Source organism: Myotis yumanensis, unplaced genomic scaffold, assembly GCF_028538775.1.
Source record: "Myotis yumanensis isolate MYYU_CA2020_CCGP unplaced genomic scaffold, mMyoYum1.0.hap1 SCAF_1, whole genome shotgun sequence".
In the NCBI taxonomy this organism is placed as follows: Eukaryota; Metazoa; Chordata; class Mammalia; order Chiroptera; family Vespertilionidae; genus Myotis; species Myotis yumanensis.
The window spans coordinates 199389466-199396920 of record NW_027223752.1 but is presented as its reverse complement, the minus strand read 5'-3'; the positions used below and the strand labels follow the sequence as shown (position 1 = coordinate 199396920).

The 7455-nt window shown below is 41.6% G+C and overlaps 1 pseudogene; it reads right to left on the bottom strand.

Annotated features, from left to right (window-relative positions):
• Positions 1–811: 811 nt before the first annotated feature.
• LOC138994947 (synaptonemal complex protein 3 pseudogene) lies at positions 812–3153 on the bottom strand (annotated as a pseudogene).
• Between the last annotated feature and the right edge of the window lie 4302 nt (positions 3154–7455).

Below are 7455 nucleotides of genomic sequence, written 5' to 3'. Positions count from 1 at the left end.
GTTCCAAAAGGGCCCAATCAATAGGCAGGCTGAGGGATCCCACCCGTGCATGAATTTGTTCACCAGTCCTCTAGTCCTATATAATAAAAGCCTAATATGCTAAGTGTCCAGTCATCCGGTGACCAGTCAACTGTTCAACCAATCAAAGCATAATATGCTAATGATATGCTAAGGCCACTCAACCGCTCACTATGATAAGCAGTGACCACTAGGGGGCAGACCCTCCGACCTGTAGATTAGCTTGCTGCTGGAGTCCAGCCCATCGGGACTGAACAAGATGGGCCAGACACTCCCTGGAGCCCTCCCACAGTCCCTCCACGGCTGGCCAACCTCTCATATCCCTCCCTGGCCAGCTGGCCCTGATCAGCCCAATCAGGACTAGGTGAGATGGGGCTGGACATGCCTTGGAACCCTCCCGTGCTCCCTCCCCAGCCCCAATCATGCATTGGTGGGGTCCCTTGACTTGGCCTGCACCCTCTTGCAATCTGGGACCCTTTGGAGAATGTTGGAGAGCCAGTTTTGGCCTGATCCCACAAGCCACTCCCTTCAGGAGGGCGCCAGATGCAGGGTTCACAGATGATTGGGCGCAAGCCTGTGGCAGACACAGTGGGGCCAAAATGAGTGGGAGCAGCAGGTAGGAGCTCTGCAGGCAGCATTGGACTGCGGGTTTTGGCCTGATCCCTGCAGGCCACCCCAAGGCACCCTGTTCTTGCACGATTTCGTGCACCAGGCCTCTAGTATTTTATAATTTCCTTTTTAAACCACTCTAAAGACTTACATGCCTCTTAGCTGATGTTATAATTGTATCATATTATTTCAATTCAAATTCTTCCTTCAAAGAGTCATCAGAATAACATGAATTGAAGTTCCGAACACTTGCTGCCTCCTGCTGCTGAGTGTCCATCATAATTTGTTTTTGCAACAGCCATTTCTTTTCTAAGTTCATGTTGTGCATCAGTGAGTAGAGTATCATGATTCTTCTCTAAGTCCTCCCTGCTCTTTGTGAACTGCTCATACAGCTGTTTAATTGTTTTCCATCTCTGGCTCTGAACAACTCTAGATTGTTGGAAAACCTTTTGTTGCTATACAAATAAATTAGCTAGTTTATCTTCTTGTTTCTCAGCTTTCTGTACATTATCTCCTACTGCTGAATCAAAGTCAGAATCTGCTGAAAAGATTCTTGGTTAAGTTACTGCCTTTGATCTTGTTGATCTTTCCAAATATGATAAACTTTCTGGTTACATTTTTGAGAGAAGCCCTGGTGTACATTGCTAGATTTTTCCCTTTGTAAGAAGAGCCTTGTTAATGTCAGCTTCACATTTTTCCAGCATATTCTCCACTCTACACTCAGACATCCTCACACATCTTCAAATATTCCTGCAGAATCCCTTTTCTTCCCATGCATATTAATTACTAGAGTCTTCATGTCAGTAACGTCCTCCTCTGAATCACTCAGATATTTTTTATCTTCTTTCTCAGTCATAGGTTCTTAAAACCTGATCCTCCCTTGATGCCTTCCCAGATTTCCCAGGATGTTTTTTGTTTGTTTTTTTCCCCACAGAGGGCACCTTAGTTGGATGTTTTATGACTGAAGTATCTACTTTGCTGCCACGATGCTCCTCTCTTTTTATGGGTTCAATATTGCTATTAATAGTGTTGCTTAAACTTCATTTACTTAATCTTTTCTGTGCCTACTCTGCAAAGGTAAATGTCTGTTCAACAATGTGGGAATTGCTGAAATCCTTTCTAATAATAGACAAACATGGTAATTAACCATACCTCCGTTACACTTCCCATTGGCTAATCAGGGCAATATGCAAATTAACTGCAAACCAAGATGGTGGCCGGCAGCCAGGCAGCTGAAGTGAACATGAGGCTTGGTTGTCCCAGCGATGGAGGAAACCAAGGTTCCCCGCCTGCCGCGGCTGGGCTCTGAGCTTCACTCTAAGAAACTATGTTGCAATTATAGAAGCTAAACAAACCCCAGGTACCTGCTTTCAGCCAGCCGGCCTCAGAGCTGAAGCCGCAACAAAGTTTCAATTACAGAAGGAAAATAAATCCCAGAATAAAAAAAAAAAAAAAGAAAAAAAGGAGAGACTGGGAGCTTCAGTTGCAGGCTTGGCCAGCATGAAAACAGCCCTCAGACCCTCATCCAGACTGGCCAGGCACCCCATTGGGGACCCCCACCCTGAAGGGGGTGCAGGCAGCCTGAAAACAGCCCTCAGCCCCTCATCCAAGCTGGCAAAGCACCCCAGTGGGGACCCCCACCCTGAAGAGGGTGCGGGCAGCCTGAAAACAGCCATCAGCCCCTCATCCAGGCTGGCCAGGCACCCAAGCGGGACCCCCACCCTGATCCGGGACACCCTTCAGGGCAAACCAGCCGGCCCCCACCCATTTATCAGGCCTCTATCCTATGTAGTAAAAGGGTAATAGGCAAACTGACCCTAACAGCAGAAAGACTGGGAATGACTGGTCACTATGACACACACTGACCACCAGGGGGCAGACGCTCAATGCAAGAGCTGCCTTCTGGTGGTCAGGGTGCTCCCACATGGAGGAGCTCTGCTCAGCCACTAGCCAGGCTGATGGCTGCCAGTACAGCGGTGCTGGTGGGAGCCTCTCCTGCCTCCTCAGCAGCACTAAGGATGTCTGACTGCAGCTTAGGTCTGCTCCCTGCTGGCAAGTGGACATCCCCCAAGGGCTGCCAGGCTGCCAGAGGAATGTCTGATTTCCAGCTTAGGCCCAATCCTCAGCCAGCAGATGATCATCCCCTGAGGGGTCCCAGACTGTGAGAGGGCACAGGCCGGGCTGAGGAACCCCCCTCCCCCCCAGTGCACAAATTTTTGTGCACCAGGTCTCTAGTCTATATATAAAACCCTAAGCGACCAGTCGACCATTTGGACTGTTGCTATGACCAGGAGCTGCCCCCTGGTGGTCAGTGCGCTCCCACAGTGGGAACACTGCTCAACTGACTGACAGGTGCCAGACACTGGGCTCACAGCAGGTGAGCACAGCTGCTGTGGTGTGAGCCTTTCTTGTCTCCAGGGGAGCGCTACTGAGCGGTGGCAGCAGGCGTAGCAGGGCTAGGATGAGTGGGAGTGGTGCGGCACCTAGCCGAAGCTCAAGCTCCTTCCTGGCCGCCTGTGGCTTCATGCACTACTACATCCCTCAGGGGATGTCGGACTGCCAGTTTTGGCCTGATCCCCTCAGGCCAGGCAGGGGGATCGGGTAGAAACTGGCAGTCCGACATCCCCCGCGGGGTCTCGGACTGCAAGAGGGAACAGGCTAGGCTGAGAGAACACAACAGTGCACAAACCCATGTACCAGGCCCCTAGTTTTAAATAAGATTTTTATAAGAAATGAGACTTGATTTCAGTTTACCCTAAAATACTCTAAAAATTTGTTCTACTTATTTTCACACAAATAAATTTCAAGTTTTCCTATCATTCTATATGTAATAGAATAAAGATAGTACCACCAACTTCAGGTAAGAAAATAAATCCTTGATGTTAGAACTTTCTTATTCAAATACCATTATAATGTTTCTCTTTCTACAAAGGATGAGAAAAAAAGAAAAATAAAAAATAAGAATTATCATTTTGTTTTTGTTGTCCAAATTACATTAGATTAAATATATATTTTTATTTTACGAGTTGTTGCTGATTCTAAATCAGGATGGGTGGACAAATGATCTCAGCTATAATAATTAACTAGAAAGTATTAGTGGCTCATTGTTGTTATTTATATGGTTTTTGCAGTATTAGCGGTTGGGAGAAGACATTCCTTAAGAGTGGCTGAAGTAAAGGTCCATCTTACTAGAAATAAAATTGTTTTTGAAGTTCATTTAACTGAGCATTTTAGGGAAATATCTCTGGGAAAAGCCTATAAAGGGTTATAGCTGTGCTAAGGATCATGACTTTTACTCTCTGATATTCAGGCAGCAGGTAGTAACCATCATGCTTAAGATTGTGCTTCTACTTACTGTTGACACCATTAAAATTTCTAGAGATGTTTGTAGCAGAGAGGATTACAGGCAGTGGCAAAACTAGGAGGCACTAAGAATGATGTGGACATAGGAAAGATACACATGATAAACAAGGTGAATTGGTAATATAGGGATGGTTCAAATACTAATACATGGTAAGGGAGAGTCACACATTTGCCACATAATATATGGACTAAAGTAAAATAATCTCAACTCATAATTAAATAATTCCACAGAAATTGTAAATAATTTTTGAGCAAATGAACTCTTGTCTTTTGTGTGTGTTTCGTTTTTTTATTTTGAATTTTTTCATGAGTTTTCTCTTTACATAAAGCGATCCTGATACATCTTTCTCTGCCATTCAAAAGTAGCTTATTATAGAAGCTTTTCAGATCAAGCTAGTCTCCCAAACAGATAATTTTAATAACCTAATTAGATTGTCTGAGCGTTTCGCTGTTACAATGATAGACAATATATAAACATCCAAACTGTCACCTGAACACTCAGCATAGCCAAATTTGCATTTGAATAGTTGCCAGAATGTATTTTTTTTTTGTTTTGGGGTCCAGTGCCATGCATTCTTTCAGTCTTTTGTAAAAGAAAAATCTGCAGCAAAATTGCAGAAAGCCTTGTTAATTCATTTTTTAATGAATAATGCCCTTTGGCATTTTCTTTGATAGTCATGGTTTGCTGGAATGAATAGCATACACTTCTCTTTTTGGATTACTATAGCCCTTTTTAAGCTTGAATATGACTAGGGGGTAAAATAGAGGGTTATCCATTTGTACACATGAGGGAAAGTACTTAGATGAATACCAAAATAGAAGTATTGGGGTGCATAGCGAATTTGCTTAGTGGAGATTGAGGACTGAATGATTTTACCCATGGAAAAATATTTTAATATGTTGTATAGACCAAGGTTATGCTCTCACGTACAATGTGAATTAATAATTCAGGTGGTTTCTCAGACAATATAGCAAATAGTAATTTCCAAACTATGTTTTCCTTTTTATTTGTATACTTTTATGGGTCAGAGTTTAACTCATTTTCATAAATGTTTATTGATTGGCTACAAAGGTCTTGTTACTGTGCAAAAACACTGAGGCTATATGCAAGCATGAAATGTGATGTCTGACTTTAGGATTTGTATCAGATCAGAGGAGACAGACAAGTATCTAGCCAACTATGATGCAATGTGATAGGAGGCATTATAGAGACATAACAAGTAAATCATAACTAAATGGAAAGAGCAACTCATTTTTCTGGAAGGGACATCTGGTCAGATTTTGCAAAACATAAGACATTTGAATTGAGAATGGAAGTGCTGGTTGATTTGTGGCAGGTGCAAAGGATGTCAGAGCATTTCAACAGGGTGAGAACTGCAGGCAAAATCCCTGGGTCAAGGGAATCCTTGGTAATGGTGAGGATGACGAGAAGGGAAGTAGTCTAGTATGGCACTGGGAAATGGGAAGAGATGAGGCTGAGAAAATAAGATGTCAGGATCGGTTTCTACTTAAATGTGACTTTGTAGATATAATCAACAACAGGATCTGACAGTCTGGGGCCCATGATAATTCCTGGAATAATTTATGTGTGTTCATCAATTGTTTTAAACAGCTGGAACTTAATACCAGTGATTGGTTTGAGAATTTGGAATCAGAATATGATTTTAAATGAGTTCCTGGTCCTGATATTTCCTTTTTGTATTATTAGCTGTGATATGTCACAAGAGTAACATAAATATAAACAAAGAAGATTATAATTATGTAAATTATATAAACCCTATTAAAGGTTTTATAGGAGCATAGGTATAGTCCAGTCCTATCAAAATTTTCAATTAAGGAGAAAGGATCCCAAGGCCAATTAAGTTTGGGAAACTAAATAATAAATCACCTTTTATAAGAATCACATTCAGAATAAAGTTCTGAACATCCTGAAATAGACAATCTTATTTAACTTTGTTAAAATCATTTGTTTGAGCAAATACACATATTATTTTCTTTTAAAAATATGTTGTTATTGATTTCAGAAAGGTAGGGAGAGGGAAAGGGAGATAGAAACATCAATGATGAAAGAGAATCATTAATTGGCTGCCTCCTGCAAGCTCCCCACTGGGGATCCAGCCTACAACCTGGGCATGTGCCCTGACTGGGAATCGAACAGTTACCTTCTGGTTCATAGGTAGATGCTCAACCACTGAACCATGATGGCTGGGCTATATTATTTTCTTAACATAAAAAACATTTATTAACCTCCCATGGAACTAATTTACCAAGGGCATACTCCTTGGATCATACAAGGCTCTTTAAATATTTCAAAAGTGAATGGCATTAGGTTAAATAATGGCAGATATCAAAGATGCACTATTTACCAAGCACATGTGTGAACCATAAACCAGTCCATTGTGTGTTTTTTCTCAAAACCAATCCTTGTCTTTCTGGTGCTGGCTACATTTGCCATATTGCTGAGCAGCAGACTTTTTGGCTGAGTTAAGCTGATAGGAAACAGTGGTGAAAAATTAGAGGGTAAACTAAGGGCAAAGCCAAGGTAAGTTTTCCAGTTCCCACACACCCCTCTCCTTGGCTCCAGCTCTGATTGGACAGGATCTAAGTGGTCCCAGCAGCCTTTGGCTCAGCCAGTCCCTAGGTGCCAGTATCACTACCCTCTGACTTTATCATATACTTAAAGTTTGTAGTTTCTCCTGTTGTTGATAATACTTCACTGTTTTCAGATTGACTTCATAGTTCTCTCATTCCCAGTGTTACAAGCCATCTTAAACATTTTAAGAGAAGTTTTTGTGTCCCTATGGGGACTTTGATTCATACAACACTGTAAAAATTTCTTAGTAGCCATTAGATTTGTATAATTACTTTAACGGGTTATTATTTTTCTTTTCTTACAAATAAAAATGAGAATACAGACTCTGTACTTTTACTGTTTTACTGAATCCCAACCCAATGGTACTCCATACTACAAAAATATCATTTGCAAAAGCCCTCACTACAATAGCAAAGATGAAAATAATATGAATAAAGGCATGTTTGAACTCCCAGCTAATAACAGTCATCTCCCTCATTACCAAGATGCCTGGTAAATTTAATTACCACTCAGGTTTGAGAATCTTTCCCTTAAGTTCTTCAACAGCATCTATAATTTCATGCCTCCATCCTAAAAATCACAATGTTAGAACATTTTCTCCTGTGAGTCCGGGTTTTTAAGATGTGAAGCTATATGCAAACAGATTGGCACACAGTCCAGTATTTCTCCTTATGCATCTAAGTCTATGATAAGAAACAAAGCTGGTTTTAGGGTTGTATGTATGTATGTCTTCTAGTCATTAACAGAGCACTCTTATCAGTTGATGCTAATTCTGTTGCGGCAACATTAAATGGCCCCTGCCATAGTTTGGAAATGAAGTACATTTTTAAAAAAATATATATTTTATTGATTTTTTACAGAGAAGAAGGGAG